The sequence below is a fragment of the Anomaloglossus baeobatrachus genome, chromosome 6 (assembly GCF_048569485.1).
Source record: "Anomaloglossus baeobatrachus isolate aAnoBae1 chromosome 6, aAnoBae1.hap1, whole genome shotgun sequence".
In the NCBI taxonomy this organism is placed as follows: Eukaryota; Metazoa; Chordata; class Amphibia; order Anura; family Aromobatidae; genus Anomaloglossus; species Anomaloglossus baeobatrachus.
The window spans coordinates 503,995,098-504,013,386 of record NC_134358.1 but is presented as its reverse complement, the minus strand read 5'-3'; the positions used below and the strand labels follow the sequence as shown (position 1 = coordinate 504,013,386).

Below are 18,289 nucleotides of genomic sequence, written 5' to 3'. Positions count from 1 at the left end.
GTCCTCACACCCAGTCAGGACCAGGTATTTGATGTAGCATGCCGGCCGTCCAGAGTCAATCCCTGGCCCGCAACTACCACCCTGCGCCACTCTACATGACCCCGGTCTAAGTTTTTATTGAAGCAGAAGGTGTTTTATACAATTTAGAGGTTATTATTATCAAGATGTCTCACTAATTCAGGCATTTGATGTGATAAATGCTCAATGAGGTTCCACCGTGCCGCAGCTTGTGCCATTTTCAGCCTCGTTAATGCTTATTTAGATATTCTAACTTATGAGGGTTTTTTGTAGTTATGCAGACCCTTGTCTTAACTTACACCAAGTTTATGAGTCTTAGTTTTGGGAACTAAGTGTGTACAGAGTGTATTTTCTACAGCATATTGAAGATACCTTTTCTGTTTTCATTAACGATCTCCAATGATCACTAGGAAATTACAGCAGCTATTTTATTTCATGAGGTTGCATGAAGCACCATTAAGAGTGACAAAGGGCCAGAAACTTGTGGGCATAGAGCCATAGGGGAGGCCATTGTGACCCACATTCTATTTTCTCATGTGGAGATGGTCTTAGTAGGGATAGTAAGATAAACTGATAAAAATAAGTTAGCTAAGACGGCTGTGGTAAGAGTGCCTGAGGATACGTGTTTCTCAGCAAACGCTTAATGTCTTGTTTGTAGCTAGTCAACTCTCTTAAGCATTTGATATATGGCTGATTAATAATTCTTATGTTTTTTCCTGGGCTTGTAATAGTTGACTTTGTTTTGCCTGTGATGGATCGATTAATGTATGCTGACACTGGACCCTTGAACGTGTATGTGTTCTAAAAGTTTAGGGTCACTTAGATATTTCCTTATTTTTGAAAGAAAATGCCTTTTTTTCAATGAAGCTAACATTCAATGAAACAGAAATACACTCAATACATTGTTAATGTTGTAAATGACTATTCTAGCTTGAAACGTCTGTTTTTTAATGCATTATCTACGTAGGTGTATAGAGGCCCATTTCCAACAACCATCACTCCAGTGTTATAATGGTACAGTGTGTTTGCTAACTGTGTTAGAAGGATAATGGATGTTTAGAAATCCCTTGAAAACCCTTGTGCAAGTATGTTAGCACAGCTGAAAACAGTTTTGCTAATTAGAGAAGCTATAAAACTGACCTTCCTTTGAGCTAGTTGAGAATCTGGAGCATTACATTTGTTGGTTCCATTAAATTCTCAAAATGGCCAGAAAAAAAGAACTTTCAGGTGAAACTCAACAGTCTATTCTTGTTCTTAGAAAAGAAGGATATTCCATGCGAGAAATTGTCAAGAAACTGAAGATTTCCTACAACGGTGTGTACTACTCCCTTCAGAGGACCCTAAACTTTTGAACTGTAGTGTACATATTCCCACTCTATAACAAATACTATTTTTTTCTATAGGGTAGCATTTGTACCAGGGATTCTCTGGATTTGTGCCTCTACTGATCAAAGGAATATTCTATATGTATAAAAACATAAAACATGATAATACTATAAAAAGTCTGTTGACAAAAGAATAATATGCTAAAAGGTTTTCTCCATTGTGTCTCGTTGAAATGGTTTTTGTGTTCTGTTTCCTGTGCTCCAGGTGTATGATTATAACAAAAAGGAAAAGTGATGAAGAACAGCCTTTTCTAATAATAAACTAAATAAAACTAATAAAAAGTCATTGTTAAAATAAGGAGACATAATCCCAAAAGGTACATGATTGGATGTTGCCTAAAGGAGTTTTTCCAGAACTAAAATGTTGCTTACCTAACCTTAGGTGAGGCTATTAGTGTTTGATAGGTGGGGTCCAACTCTGAGGATCCTTTTTGATCATCTAAACAAAGGTAAAATACTGAGCTGTTATGTGTGTCTCCACAGGAAATATATTCACAATAGGATACTTGAAAAAGTTATGGTGAGTATCTGTGCAGTTACAACACCTCCAAATAACATAGGTTTTGGAAAAAAAAAGTTCTTGACCTCCATCAGATTTATCATGTTGCCCCTCAGTCACTTTGTATTTACATCATCCGGCTCTTTGGTCACATAATATTCAACTGTGTACAACCATTAGATACACTGCCGATATATGGAGGGTTTCCTAATTTAAGTCTTTATTTTATTAAAATATACCGTAGTTTTCGTATTATAAGACGCACCCCAAATTTAGAGAGGAAAAAAAATATGGGGTCCGTCTTATAATCTGGTGGTGTCTTACCGGAGGGGCGGCGGCAGCGGTGGTGAAGCGGGGTCAAAGGAGGCAGAGGCAGTGGTGGAGTAGGGCGATGATGTAGGCGTTGCAGCGGGTTGTCACAGATCCTCGGTGTAGGCACTGAGAGGTAGGAGGAGCATCCAGAAACTGTTGGCGGTGCAGGCTTCAAAGAAATGGTGTGCAGATGGTGCTGTGTGCAGATGGAGCTTTAAACTCAATAACAAGCCGAGATCTCATCTACACACGCTCCACCTCTGGGCGCTATTTTCCTTAAGTCCACTGCAGGGAGATCAATGGGCCAAAGGAGGCGCGTGTGCGCAGATCAGATCTAGAACCGAGAGCTCCCTCTGCGCATGTGCCGACTCTGGGCGCCATTACTTGACGCCTGCACGGCCAGCATTTTCAGAATGGTGGATCCTGCAGCACAGCCCGCAGCACAACGCCCCTGCCTCCTGTAACCCCTCTCTACCACCCACGGTGAGCTACATTCGGTTTATAAGATGCACTTCTTCATTTTCTTCCAAAATTTGTGGGAGGAAAAGTGAGTCTTATACTCTTAAAAATATGTTAACTATAGTGGATCTAAAGTGTTCATACGAACACTTAAATGTGCATTCCGACCACAGTGTAACAATTGAGGAACCCTTGTATTAACCCTTTAAGGACCGAGCCACTTTGTATGTTAATAACCAAGTGTCAGGCAGCTGGGAAGACAATTGCGGTGTTACACAGAGGGTTCGGGCATCGTTGTTAATGGGGGGCATTGGGGTGGTCCTCTGGTGGACAAAGAAGCATGGCTCTCTTGTCTCTTCATGCGCAGGTTTGCCCCTTGTGCCTCCGCGAGTGCATTGTTTCTCTACCAGTTGGCCTCCCGCCACTCTCTGGTTGCGGCAGGTGGGGTGTTGCCTCTGGAAAGGGGGGTGGGGTGAGGCTGGCATGGGGCCTCACTATGTCAGTAACTGTTGTTCCTGTGGTCCTGCCTTGGATGTTAGTGGGGTTGGGAGGCGGGACACCATCGCTCCCAATGCTGTTACTGTTTTGGTGTACCTGGCGCCGGAATCCCCAGCACCAGCTGTTGACAGGTGACATGGATCGCTGTGTCTCCTGGCTCAGTTGTGGTAAGAGGTTCCTTCCTCTCCTCCCTCCTGTCACAGTGTTTGGGGAAAAAGCAGGGGATAGGGGCTGTTAGACTGGCCATCAGACTAGGGGACCCTAGCTATCCCTAATCTCAGAGTTGATGTCAAAGTGAGGATGTCTGAGCCACCTTCCCGGCTTTGCTCCTGATCAGCCCTGATCTTATACTCCATCCCCCAACCCCTGGAGCAGGAGTATAAAAGCCAACAGAAATAGACACACAGGAGAAACCAAAATTCTATCTCTCAGCGCGCGCGCACACACACACATACACACACACACACACACACACACACACACACACACACACACACACACACAAAGGTAGAAGACAATAAAAGCATAGGAGAAAAATAAGAGCAGGGCTGAAACAATGGGAGAACTCCACAACAACTCCAAGCACTAAGCAATAAAATCACCAGCAGGACTAGGTCACAACAGCACACAGATCATAAACTATAGTTGGTGTGAGAGGACAGATTCCACCATCTTAAGTAGGAAGAGAGCCACTGTGATAGCCTTCCAACAACATGTAATCCAAGAAGTAACAAGCAGGCTAGCAGAGGTTAACTTTTGCTAGCATGATCATGAATGATCCCACAGCTGATTGACACCCAAACTTGCTTGTGTAGCTCAGAAGCACCGGAGAAGCCATAGGGAGAAGTGTCCAGATCTGTAATGTGAACAGCATCTGATGCCACCATGACAATCAGTGAGTTTGGTGTAAAACTCCAACTGACACCTCCTCATCCTTTCCTCTGTCTCTCTGGGTGCTGGTTGGATATTGGGCGTTACCTCAGTGTCAAGTGATTTATGAGAGGGGTTTTTAAACCAGCTCATTCCTCCTGTTCACCGCTGATTATTTCAGTTGTGCTTTAGTGCTACGGTTGAAGTCCATTTGTGAGTGTTTATCTGGTTGATCTCTGGCTCTGCGTTTGGTGGTCTCGGTTATTTCATCCCTGAATTTTCCCCCTTATCTTCTTTATTCCTTTGTTAGGTTCTTATCTGCGTTATCTGGTAGTTTACTGGTATGTTTGACCCAATTATGGTCAATGTGCCCAGCCACCCTGCTTTTGGCACCAAGGAAGAGCTTTGCAACAGTGTCTCTCTTCAGAAACCCCCTGAATTGACCCCAATTTTTAATCGTACCCCTCTAGGAATTCATCTAAAGGTATATTGATGATTTTGACTCCATGGGTGTTTTCTAGAAACAAGCAGCAATGGATGTTGCAGAGGAAAAATGGAAATTTCCCATTGTAGTGACCAGAACAATGTAGTACCCATACATTGAGCTTCTGGAGACTTGCACCCCATAATTTCAGTGGGCTTTCCTCGCTACATAAGTGCCAACTATGTGGATGCTAACTGCAGTTTAGGCACAATGTGGGGCTCGAGGAAGGGGCGGTGGGCATTTGGATTTGGAGGTACAAATTTCTTCTGGGAAGAGGAGCTAGAGCGCATTTCCAGATCCTTAGTGCTACCTGTATCGTGGAAACCCAATATATTTCTGCTAACAGATGACAAAATTGAGTGCGGACTTGTTTTCGTGGGTTGAGTAGAATCTTTTATTGGCGGCATTTTGTGATATGCTTTCCTCCACTTCATTTAAATTTAGTGCCGTGGTCCAAGCTATCATCCCTATGGCCGGCACATGCGTAGTGCTATGTTCATACTGCGATTTCTGGTGCCATTTTATAGAAAACACTGTCTCTGTGAATATCATCTGAAACTGGTGATGGTGGACTCTACCAAACAGAGACTCAGGATTGTATTGAAGAGAAAAAGGTATTCTTAAGCGGGCTTTACACGCAACGACATTGCTAACGAGATGTCGTTGGGGTCACGAAATTCGTGACACACATCCGGCCTCGTTAGCGACGTTGTTGCGTGTGAAACGCACGATTGACCGTTAACGATCAAAAATACTCACCTAATCGTTGATCGTTGACACGTCGTTCTAATCCCAATTATTGTTGCTGTTGCAGGACGCAGGTTGTTCGTCGTTCCTGCGGCAGCACACATCGCTATGTGTGACACCGCAAGAGCGAGGAACATCACCGTACCTGCGGATGCCCGTAATGAGGAAAGAAAGAGGTGGGCGGGATGTTCGGCCCCATCATCTCCGCCCCTCCGCTTCTATTGGGCGGCCACTTAGTGACACCGCTGTGAAGCCGAACGAACCGACCCCTTAGAAAGGAGGCGGTTCGCCGGCCACAGCGACGTCGCTAGGCAGGTAAGTATGTGTGACGGGTGTTAGCAATGTTGTGCGCCACAATCAGCGATGTCGCTGTGTGTAAAGCCCGCTTTATCAAATGTCTTTTCATAAAGACATAATTCGAATTGTTAGAAAGATTTTGCTTTAAGAAACATAAAATACAGTAAATGTATATTAACATATGAAATGTGGGCTTTATGCAAAAAGTAATATTAGTCATTATATAATGTTAATCTGATTACCTGTTAACATCCCATACATAAGCCATTAACACTTATTGTCCCTAACTGCCAAAAAAACATCATCACCCTTATTACCATTCCCAATAATTTTGTGTCTTTTGTTTTAGTAAAAGTACAATCTTGCTGCCCTCATCCCCCACAAAAACATAAAACAGCTTATAGTGCACATACAGTACTAGTCTAATAATTCCAGGAATAATCCCAATTCTTATGCTTTGTAACAATAATAATGATAATATTTATTCACTTATATTGCAACATTAATTCCACAGTGCTTTAAATACTGTACATCAGCAACACTGTCCCCATTGGGGCTCCCAATCTAAATTCCCTATGATATGTCTTTGTAGTGTGGGAGGAAACTGGAGAACTCAGAGGTAACTCACCATGCAAACACAAGGAGGACATACAGACTCCTTGCAGATATTGTCCTTGGTGGGATTTGAACACAGCACCCCAGCGCTGCAAGACTTCAGTGCTAACCACTGAGCCACTGTGATGACCTCAAATTGCTATCCACTCTTTTAGAAGGGGTCATTACACTTGATCAGCATTTTGCTAGTGCAATAGGTGTAGTTTGGGCTCCCCTGCGGCATCAGGCACCACAGGGTACTGCGCCTCACCCGAGGTGCAGTATTCATCGCGGATACGGAGGAGGTCGTCACCGGTTATCACCACCATTACACTCATCTAACACATAAACACGGGAGCTCTTCCACTGGGACTGGGCTAGGATAGGTGCTGGGGTAGCCATCATGAAGTATGGGACCTCTTGCCCACTAGTTCAGTAAACCGGGAGGCGGGGCACGAACAGGGGAAGTGAGGAGCCATCTCACACAGTATTCAGTGAGCTCAAGGTGCAGCAAGTGCCAGGTCGGACGCAGAAACAGACAAGCAAGGACACAAACAGTTTGAAGGACCGTGGTCTGGAGCTGGAAGATCGACCCAGGTTCATAGGAAAAAGGGGAATCACAGTGTTTGGGAGGAGTGCAGAAGGCACCCGTGACCCGTTCTACAGCCCAAGAGCTGGGGTGGAGAAAAACCGTCGAAATATGTCGCACAGAAAGAAACACCGGCCTGAACCTCCAAAGTATACGGGATCGGCTGGAGCCCATCACAGCGTAGCTTGGTACTCCAATGGCAGTGTGTTTTCGGTGAGTAAAAGAACGTAAACTGCACCCTCTATGTCGTCCCATCACTGCCGGCACTCACATCTTCGCACCTCTTCGCCATAGGTGACTACTACCACCATCATCCTCCCTGGGGCCTGAGCCCTGCCTGTGGAGAGCTGTACCATCTGAGCTGCGTTATCATCCGCCCCGGAGAAGACCTCCCGCAGTGGCGGCTAATACTGGCCGCACACCACAGGTAGAAGCACAAATAACTACTCACATCATCCCCATCCTTATCTTTACTGACACTGCCAGGGTCACAAAATCGGGCCAGGCCACTGTGAAATCCCAGACTGACACTGGCCCAGTGACAAGTAACCCCAGAAGAGACCCCGGGGGCGCATCACAGGAACTTTCTTTCCCTCACTTGTTAAATAGCACCTGTCATTGCGCATTGGCTTACCTGCCTTGCGTGAAAATGTTTTTATTTTAAAGGATGCTATTAATAATCTAATATCTAAAAGGAGTGGCTACAGAGGCAGTGGAAGAAACAATGTCTGATAAAGATGAATGTAAAAATAATAAATAATAGTAACACCTTTTTCAGAAAAAAAAGAATAAAACTCTGTTTAGAGTCCTGATTTTAGGGGTTAAAGGAAATGTATAAGTAGGATTTATCCTCCTAACTTGTCCACATGTAGGTCATACGAAGTTGAATAAACTGATTCCTTCATTTCTGTGATCCGATGTCTTATTTCCAAGAAATCCACATTTTTCCTAAAATGTAAATTAGCTGTTAAGATCTGAGGGCCGGACACATACAGTATGTCCCCCAGAATCTAAGTCCAGAGCTTGTTTTTAATGAAAGGGGGCGTTACCAGTGTGAGACATGTAATTACTGACAGTCTGTGTGAGTAGTGATGACTGACAGTGTTCTCTGGATCTACATGTCTCACACTGGTAGTTACCAGTAAAAAAGTACAAAGAATGAAAATTCTCAACTGGAAAAAAAATATAATAGACAAATCTATCATGGCAGATCATTTTTTATTTGATTTCTTGCATTTAAACTCCTAGGATGTAAAATCAAAGTGTAATTGTCATGAATCAAATCTGTCAGTAGCTAACGTGGTCTAATGAAGTGACTTTGGCACAAACACAATATAAATATAAACTGACATTTTATTTGTATTAGTTTCTACTTTCTACTTCACTAATCATAAAAACCATCCTGCCAGTGGGATTCGGTGTTGCATTAATTGGCATTTTTGAAAAGGGCATAATAACTTTTTGACTTTTCAGTCTAGAATGCCAGGCAGATCTTGCTATTAAAATGTCACAAGCTAATTTTAAAACTCTTTGCATATGTAATTTGAAAATTATAGCACCAATTAAAAAGATTAAATAACATGACACTGCTGAAAAGTAAAAATCACGTATTATCAAGGATAAAATGGTCATACTAGGAAGTGATCTGGGTATTAAAATAATATACTGTATATAAATCTGGAGTAGGAGTATATTCCAGATATGGATGGCATAGGTTTAGTTGGAAAGTCATACACGGCACTCAGTGTGGGAACTGTGGTGCCTAAGTAGGGCTCCAATAAATATCCAATAATAGTAATAAAGAACGAATGATGTTTATATGTCAGAAGTAGATGTTGGTTCCCCCATTGTGAGAGATAAATCCTTCACAATGATCCTTTGGGTACTGACCAATATACTCATGATATTGTCCTGACAGGCCATACCACAACTGCCTGGATCGGAAACTCTGAGCCATGCAATTTAACAGTTTAGATGCCACATTTAATAGCAACCACAGCATCTAAGGCGTTAGACCTGAAGGTCTCTGTTAGCTCTTTGGCTGTCTTGTTAACCCACTGTCATCTATATAGATGAGCGATGTTCGAGGCTCGAGGTTTGCCAATTTCATGTTCGAGTGATTTTGGGGGGTGTTCGAGACGTTCGACGAACTCGAGCTTTTTGCTAAAAGCTCGACAATTCGAGTTACGTTCGAGAACGGTTCGAGCACCAAAAATGTGGCTTTTCACAGTAGGGCTATGTGCACACATTGCTGTCTGCATGCGTCCTGCGTCCCCAGCACAATCCCTCTCTCTTTCCTACTCACCGATCATGGACATCTCGCTGCACGGCTGTGACAAATCTTCAGCGGCATTTCCTCTTTTGAAAATGGCTGCCGCTTCATTATTCAATTAGTTATTCCGTGCTTTCCCCCGCCCACCGGCGCCCATGATTGGTTGCAGTCAGACACGCCCCCACGATGAGTGACAGCTGTCTCACTGCAACCAATCACAGCCGCCGACGGGCGGGTCTATATCGTGCAGTAAAATAAATAATAATAATAAAAAAAAAAATGCGCTTCCCCCATATTTGATACCAGCCAGGATAAAGTCGCATGGCTAGAGGCTGGTATTGTCAGGTTGGGAGACCCACATTATGGGTAGCCCACCACCCTAAAAATATCACCCAGCAGCCGCCCGGAATTGCCGCGTCCATTAGATGCGACAGTCCCGGGACTCCACCCAGCTCATCCCAAATTGCCCTGGTGCGGTGGCAATCGGGGTAATAATGAGTTAATCATGCCAGGCGTCTCCCCGAGACACCTTCCATGATCAACCTGAAAGTGAAAGTAAATAAACACACACAACAAAAAATCCTTTATTTGGAATAAAAGACAAAAAACACCTCATTTACCTCTTTATTAATCCCAAAACAACAATCCAGGTCCAAAGTAATCCACATGACACTGTCAGCTCTGCTACATGAAGATGCAGGGAGCGATCTGTGTCCTCTCCACGTAGCACCTGAACTGACCACGCTGTAATCTGAGACTTCAGTCTGCAATGCAGAAGTCAAGATTATCAAATCTGCCTATGTTTTTCATTAGAGCCAGTAGCTCAATGGTTAGAGCGCTGGACTCAGAAGCATTAGTTCACGAGTTCTAGTCCTGGTAAAAATTTAATTTATTTTTAATTTTAAGTTAGAATTATTTATTTATAATTATAATTTAATTGAATTGAATTATGCACTGAGGGCAGGGCATCAGCTGTGAGCCACACTTCTAAAATCGGAGCAGTTCACGGAATGAGGCTGCATTGCTCTCTCTCTCTCTCTTTGTCTCTCTCAGTCTCTCAGTCTCAGTCTCTCTCAGTCTCCCTTTCTCTCTCTCTTTTTCACTCTCTCTTTTTCTCTTTCTTTTCTCAGTCTCTTTTCTCTTTTTCCCTCTCTCTCCTCTCTCCTCTCTCTCTTCTCTCTCTCAGTCTCTCTCTCTCAGTCTCTCTCTCAGTCTCTCTCTCTCTCCCAGTCTCCCTCAGTCTCTCTCTCTCTCTTTCTCTCTCTCTCTCTTTGTCTCTCTCAGTCTCTCAGTCTCTCTCAGTCTCTCTCGCTCTCTCTTTTTCTCTCTCTCTTTTTTTCTCTCACTTTTTCTCTTTTACTCAGTCTCTTTTTCTCTTTTTCCCTCTCTCTCTCCTCTCTCTCCTCTCTCTCCTCTCTCTCCCTCTCTCTCCCTCTCTCTCCCTCTCTCCCTCTCTCTCTTTTCTCTCTCTTTTCTCTCTCTTCTCTCTTTCTTTTTTCTCTCTCTTCTCTCTTTCTTTTTTCTCTCTCTCTTTTAGACCTGGCGATGATCAGCTGATGCGGTCACCTGACGGAATCAGCTGACACTATAGTATACTATACAGTCGAGCGGTGAGGCCGGCTTTTTACCGCCCGGCCGGCTAAACTATCAGCTGATGCTGTCGGACAGGAGTCTGCACAGAAGTGTGTAGTTTGTTTTGGGTTTTTTTTGCACTGATGCATCATCTGATTGTATAAAAGTCGTTTATACAATCAGCTGCTGTGTCATGTGATTCAGGCCCTTGAACCTGACACATCATCTGATCGCTTTGCCTTCCAGCAAACCGATCAGATGATATTAGATCCGAATTGGATGGCGCGGGACCCTTGACCCAGGATTACTGCGGAGGGGAGTTCTTTATTTCAATAAAGATGGAGTCACTAATTGTGTTGTGTTTTATTTCTAATAAAAATATTTTTCTGTGTGTTGTGTTTTTGTTATGTGTACTAGAAATTCATGGTGGCCATGTCTAATATTGGCGTGACACCATGAATTTCGGGCTTAGGGCCAGTTGATAATATACAGCTAGCCCTAACCCCATTATTACCCAGCGAGCCACCCGTCACCAGGGCAGCTGGAGAGTTGGATACAGCGCCAGAAGATGGCGCTTCTATGAAAGAGCCCTTTTTTTTCATATTGCTATGATATGGGGTTTTTTTGCCAGGAGATGGAGTATTAGTGGAGGAATTTGGCGTATAAACTTCAGTACACTATCTGCATCTCTAGGCAAAAGAAATGCGTTTTTCTGCCAGGAGATGCAGGTCTTATTGAACTGACTGAGTTTCCCTGAGGTGAGGTCGCTAAGTTCAATGAGGTCACCTAAGGTCAGTGTACATGTCGTCACTGTTGGGGTGCTGTGGGAACCTCCAGCTGGGACCACAGATAAACTGAATGACATTACCGCTCACAGCTGTCACAGCTCAGTCAGTCTGTACCTGAAGCCAAAGTGTGTGGATATGTTATGTGCCCTCGCACAGTGACTTCAGTATGTAGCAGAGCCGGGATTGTTGTGGGACCTCGTGTGTTTTTTTAAATTTTATTTCAAATAAAGGATTATATTGGTGTCTGTCTGTATTTATTTCTTTTCACTTATAGTATTAGTAATGGGGTCTTGTAGACACCTAGCCATTACTAATCTAGGGCTTAGTGGCAGCTGTTAGCTGCCAATAAACCCTTATATTACTCCAATTGCCACCACATCATGGCAATCCGGATGAGCTGGGTAAAGTTCCGGGATTATTGCATCTAATGGATGTGACAATCCTGAGCGGCTGCAGGCTGCTATTTTTAAGCTGGGGGGGGGGCAATAACCATGGGCCTCCCGAGCCTAAGAATACGAGCCCCTGTGTGCTTTATCATGGGTGGGTATCAAAATTGGGGGCTACAGCATGTCGTTTTTTAAAATGATTTAAACTAAGCAAAAGCTGCATGGGGTCACTCATGTTTTGATACACAGCCAAGGTAAGTACATAGCTGGGGGCTGTAGCCTGTAGCCATCTGCTTTATCTGCGCTGGCTATCATAATATGGGGGTACCCTATGCCAATTTATTTAGTTTTTACACTAGAAGTACGCAGACAGCGTGTGTTATTTCAATCAATCACATACTCTGTCACACAGGGTGGGGGCGCTGATTGACTGCAACCAACCACAGATGCCGGGACTGCTAGTGAGCGGGGGAAGTAGTGAATATGTATGAGGTTTAATGAGCAAACTTGGAAGTAGTGTTAAAGCCATGTGGTTTTACAGTGATTTCCCTTGCCAATCACAGCAATACCAACACTTGACATGGCTGTGATGCTTCTGGAAGTGGATTGTTTCTGCAATAGTGTAAACACAGTTACTGAACAAAAGCCAAACTTTGCCGATTTTTGAGATAAGTTTTCATGAATCTGATCCCAACTTGAACGAGCCAAGGCTCGAGCCAAATTTGAGGTTGGTGAAAACCAGGATTCATCTGTGAAGAGAACACCTCTCGAGCGTTCCAGACGTCATTGAATGTGAGCATTTGCCCACTCAAGCTGGTCACGACAATTTACTACAGTCAGCTGGAGACTTTGATGAGGATGACGATCAGCAGATGAGCTTCCCTTACACGGTTTCTGTCAGTCTTTGGTTATACACACCGATTGTTGCAGCCGCTATCCGGGTGGCTATTCTCATACAATTTTGAAGATGAAGATGCTGGATATTAAAGCCCTGGGCAGTTACACGTGGTCTGCGGTTGTGAGGCTGATTGGATGTGCTGCCAAATTCTCTGACACATCTTTGGACACAGGTTATGGTAGAGAATAAACATTCAATTCACGTTCAACAGCTCTGGTGGACATTGCTGCATGGTGCCAACTGCACGTGCTGTCAAAACTTGCGACATATGTGGCATTTGTGCTTTGTGATAAAATTGCACATTTTAGGCTGGACTCACACGAACGTATGAAAAAACGTTCCCATTATCGTGTGCGATAGTCGTGCCATAGTGATCCGTGTGGTCTTCCGTGTGTACTGCGTGTGTAATGCGTGTGTCAAACCTTCATCCGTATTACAGTCCGTGTGCAGTCCGTGTGCAGTCCGTGTGTAATACTTGTGGAATGCATTTTTTAACCTTTAAATTGACATTTAACATATGTTGTCAATGTTTTTTAATTGGGCTCATGAGTAAGTTGTTTGGGCTAACAAATAAATGAACGCCAGAACAATGAGACAGTTGGACTCCTACACATTACACTGTCCAACTGTGTGTTCAGTCCTGTGTACACATTGTGTCCTGTCCTTTGGAGAAATGTCTTTGCATCTTACTTTCAACACAACTGAAAGAATTTTATACCATTGGTTATTGTCCAGAGAGTTTGGCACGCAATACCCAGAAGAACATGTTCCGCTGAGGCGTCGTCGCTTTTGGGTCCATCCTCTACTATGCAAACGATACAGCAGAGGACATTTCAATCGTCTTTATATTGAGTTAAGGAGAAATGAAGACAAATTCCACGCTTACACCCGCATGACCATAACTACCTTTGATCGTTTGTTAGATGAGATTAGGCCAATGATCACATACCAGGACACAAATATGCGTTGTGCCATATCTCCTGAGCAACGTTTGCTAATCACTATAAGGTATTTTTTTTATTATTTAAAAATATTGTTTTATTTGCAAATTATTGACAACACTGAAATTTATTAGAATTCTCCACTTTTTCCCTTTATGATATAGATTCCTGGCAACTGGATTATCCTATTCTGCCTTACATCTTGAATTTTTACTTGGCAAATCAACTATTTCAATCATTGTAAGGAAAACATGTCATGCCATTTGGGAGAAATTACAACCTCTAGTGATGGCAGAGCCAAGTGTTGAAGATTGGTACCGGATAGCAAATGGCTTTTATGAAAAAACACAATTTCCTAATTGCATTGGTGCCATTGATGGAAAACATATACGTGTTAAAAAGCCACCAAACTCAGGAACACAATATTTTAATTACAAACAATATTTTTCTGTTGTTCTACTGGCCATAGCTGATACTAATTCCAATTTTGTGGCTGTAGATATCGGTGCGTATGGTCGAACAGGAGATTCAAGAATCTTTAATAATTCAGTCATGGGTCAGAGACTAAGGTCCAATGATTTGTCTGTACCACCCCCGCGTCTATTGCCTGGCACATCTGACACACAGGCACCTTTTGTAATAGTAGGTGATGAGGCCTTCCAACTTCGTAGAGAAGTCCTTAGGCCTTATCCACGTCGTGTTCTGGATAACAGACGCCGTATTTTTAACCATCGATTAACCAGAGCACGACGTGTTGTTGAATGCGCGTTTGGCATCCTGACAGCCAAATGGAGAGTCTTGATCACACCATTGCAATTGAGTGAAAACAATGTCAACACCATTATAAAAGCATGTGTTGTGTTGCATAATTTTGTCAGGAAATATGATAACATTGAAGATAACATTACATCTTCAATGGAAACAAATGAAACACATGGCAGCCAAGTCATGTCAAGAAACATACGTGCCCCTTCCGCCATACGTGTGAGAGAAATTTTCACAAATTACTTTGTTTCACCAGAGGGTGAAATAGATTTGCCCCGACATGTTTTGATTGAGCATGTAAACATGACCTAGCCCAAAATTTAATGTAAAATAAATTTAAAATAAGCTGTTCATGAGTAAAAAATACATATTCATTGTTGATGAAAACAAACTTTTCATTTATTTTGCATAAATAATGCTTTCAGAACTTAACTTGCCACAACTATGTGTGAAAATGACCAAACTTTTTTTAATTCTTTAGATTAGCTTCATATTATTTTTAGAAAAAAAACATTGTTTTTTATTTGTGCACAAAAAATAGTGCTTTCATATTTGCTTTATATGGAATAAAAGATAACAAGAAACATGTAACATACAAACTAATATGCTCATAAATTCTGATATGTGTGTGGTGAATGGGGAATGTTAACATTCAGTGGCTGGTGTGTTGATATGTTTGAATTTGGTGTGATGTATTGATTTCTTTGTTGACTATGGGCTGATCCTGATGCTTGCCCATGTTGTTGTGCATGATAGGGCATATGTTGAGGCAAATTAGAACCTTGATGAGGCCTTACAAAATTCCAGGATTGATTACCGTGTTGGGCACCTGATCCAGGTGGCTCAATTACATGAGTGCCATAGGTAATTTGTTCACTAGAAACATGTTGAGCAACAAAAGTGTTGTGTGGTACATATTGTTGTTGTTGGGATTGGTTTGGTGTTGGTTGTTGCTGTATTGATTGTAATGTTTGTGTTTGAAATTGTGCTGGATGCATTACTGTTTGGGTATTGGTTTGATTTTCAGGTTGTGCTTGCTGCCTACCTGCATTATCAGGTTGTGGCATTCTCAGCTGATTATTATTTGACTGTTGCCATTGTTCTAGTGAATTAAACACTATTTGTGGGTTGTTTGGTGAGGTACATGCATCTATGACGATTTGCATGGCTGCTCTAGCACGGAGACGCACTTCTCTTGGAATTTGGCTAAGATAGTTTGCCATACTTCTTGTGAATGCCTCCTCCCCATCATCAGAAACAGTGCGAGATAGATATTGTAAAACTCCATTATCTACCTCGCGCCGTGTATTGCTGATGGGGAGTTCTCGACGTCGTCGTGGTCGGCGTGACAATGGCAGGGCAACAGGGGAGTGGTCTAAAGCCACTGTAGGGCTGCTGCTCTGTTGTTGAACTTCCTCATCAGGATTATGTAACAATGCTGGTGTGTTATTGAAATCTTGCGATTCATTAGCATTGTTTAGTGGATTTGCCAAAGAGGTGCCCTCTTCTCTCTGCTCCGCTGCTTGTTCAACTTGTGCCTCAGATTCTGATGTTGACCGACTTCTTAAATTACTGTCTGTTCTGAAACATTATAAATAAAGATTCTTAATTCCAAGCCTTTTTATTTTTAGTTTAAAGTAATATATATGTTTACTTACAGCCTTAAATCCATTATAGGTGCCAAAAAATTTAAACGATCAAAATATATATATTTTTTTTTCCGCTGTGCCCCAGATCCACTACGACATTGCTCTTGCCTTTCCCGTCGGTATTGATCCCGGCAACTACGCCAGCGCCGAGTTACATCAGACACTATATTATGGAGAAACCACATACATAAAAAATAATCTTAACATACATTTTTGACATGTGTGATATAAAACATCTCCAAATTGATTTTGACATTTGCACTTACTTATCTCTTGACGAACTTCAGAAGATGACTCATTATAAATGGGAAATAATTGTTGACATATGTTTATCCAGCTGGCATCACACCTATCACGGTCACAGTAGCCTGGGTGTCTTGTATCCCAAATTTCAGGCCTTTCCTGCACCATCACCAGCAGCAGCTCTACATTGATGTGCCTGGACATGTTGTCTGGAAGTTGTCCGTGGAGGCTGAACTTCCTGTTTGGTTTTTTTTAACACATGCACACTGAATTTATATGATGTAATTTCCTTTTTTTTCTTTTAAACTCTATTCAAAATTGCACAGCATACGTGAAACACACGGACGGTCCGTGTGTGTTACGTTTTTTAATCGCACCCATTGGCTTTCATTGGCGATTCTCGGCCGTTTCACGCATGAATACGCAGCATGCTGCCGCTTTTCTCGCATCCAGAATCTGGATGCGAGAAAAGCTGACCAACAGCTAGCACTCATAGAATAACATTGGTCAGAGTTTAATGCGAGAAATTCTCGCATTGCTATCGTCCGTATTTGTCGCTCGTGTGAGCGTACCCTTAGAGTGGCTCTTTATTGAGGCCAGCCTAAGGCACACCTGTGCAATAATCCTGCTGTCCAATCAGCATCTTGATATCCCCCACCTGTGAGGTATATGGATTATCTCGGCAAAGGAGAAATGCTCATTAACACAGATTTAGACAGATTTATGAACAATATTTGAGAGAAAAAGTCTTAGGGGTACTTTGCATACTACAACATCGCAGGTGCGATGTCGTTGGGGGTCAAATCAAAAGTGACGCACATCCGGCGTCGCTGTCGACATCGGAGTATGTGAATCATTTTTACTATGATTAACGAGCGCAAAAGCGTCGAAATCGTATGATCGGTGTAGCGTCGGTCATTTCCATAATTTCAGAAGGACCGAAGTTATGATGTTGTTCCTCGTTCCTGCGGCAGCTCACACCGCTGTGTGTGAAGCCGCAGGAGCGAAGAACATCGCCTTACCTGCGTCCTGGCTGCAATGAGGAAGGAAGGAGGTGGGTGGGATGTTTACGTCCCTCTCATCTCCACCCCCCTGCTTCTATTGGCCGCCTGCCGTGTGACATCGCTATGATGCCGCACGACCCGCCCCCTTAGGAAGGAGGCGGTTCGCCGGCCAGAGCGACATCGCAGGGCAGGTGAGTGCATGTGAAGCTGCCGTAGCGATTATTTTCGCTACGGCAGCTATCACAAGATATCGCAGCTGCGACGGGGGCAGGGTCTATCGCGCTCGGCATCGCAAGCATCGGCTTGCGATGTCGTAGTGTGCAAAGTACCCCTAAGATCTTAGACTTCAGCTCATGAAAAATGGGAACAAAAAACAAGCTCCAGAATGGGTGGTAGGTATCAGATCCTTTAACACTTTATCCAAAGAGTTGTTTCATAAGAAAAGATAGTATGTACATAATTACGATGCATGCTCCTATGAAACTAAAATGAGAATTAAGCATATACAACAACGTGATTGTTTTTACCTATTAGTAATAGAAGCTTAGTTAGTAGTGACAATGATTGCAGGTATTGGGGGACTGTCTACTTGACTGTTCTTCAAATGTATGCTTTATATGTATAGAGCCAAATGGAAAACAGGTTGAAAAAAGAAAAATGTGTTCCCCGTCATACCCCATTAGTTTTATAGTTTGTGGTGTGATACTCATACAAGTGTAAGCGATTAGTATTAGTAATGAATTCTGAAGGCTTGTAAGCAGCTCAGTAGACATATCTACGAATGCTGAGAGCTATCGACATTCCTTCTTGATGCAATGAAAGTTAATTGTCCATCAGACAGTTAGTACGTCCTGCTGTTTGACACACAGTAAGGCGCTGTGTTACATGGTTAATTGGTGAACACAATACATCACGTGGTGAGCCCACAAGGACCAGACACTGAGTCGGCATTGTGATTGGCTGTGGGATATTTTAGAATTAATTTTAGACAAAACTGACCCTGATTTACTATGTCCACT

At 42.9% G+C, this 18,289-nt stretch overlaps 1 protein-coding gene across 2 annotated transcripts in view; it reads right to left on the bottom strand.

The window, feature by feature from the left end:
• Positions 1–18,289, bottom strand: part of RNF32 (ring finger protein 32) — a 255,525-nt gene that overhangs the window by 162,750 nt on the left and 74,486 nt on the right. Inside the window, exon 1 of one of the 2 annotated variants that reach the window (XM_075316747.1) lies at positions 1,776–1,844. The exons of the other annotated variant lie outside the window; for it this stretch is intronic. The gene's annotated coding sequence lies outside the window, so the exon portion shown is untranslated. Of the gene's footprint in view, positions 1–1,775; positions 1,845–18,289 lie in introns of those variants that run through there. 2 annotated transcript variants of the gene reach the window in all.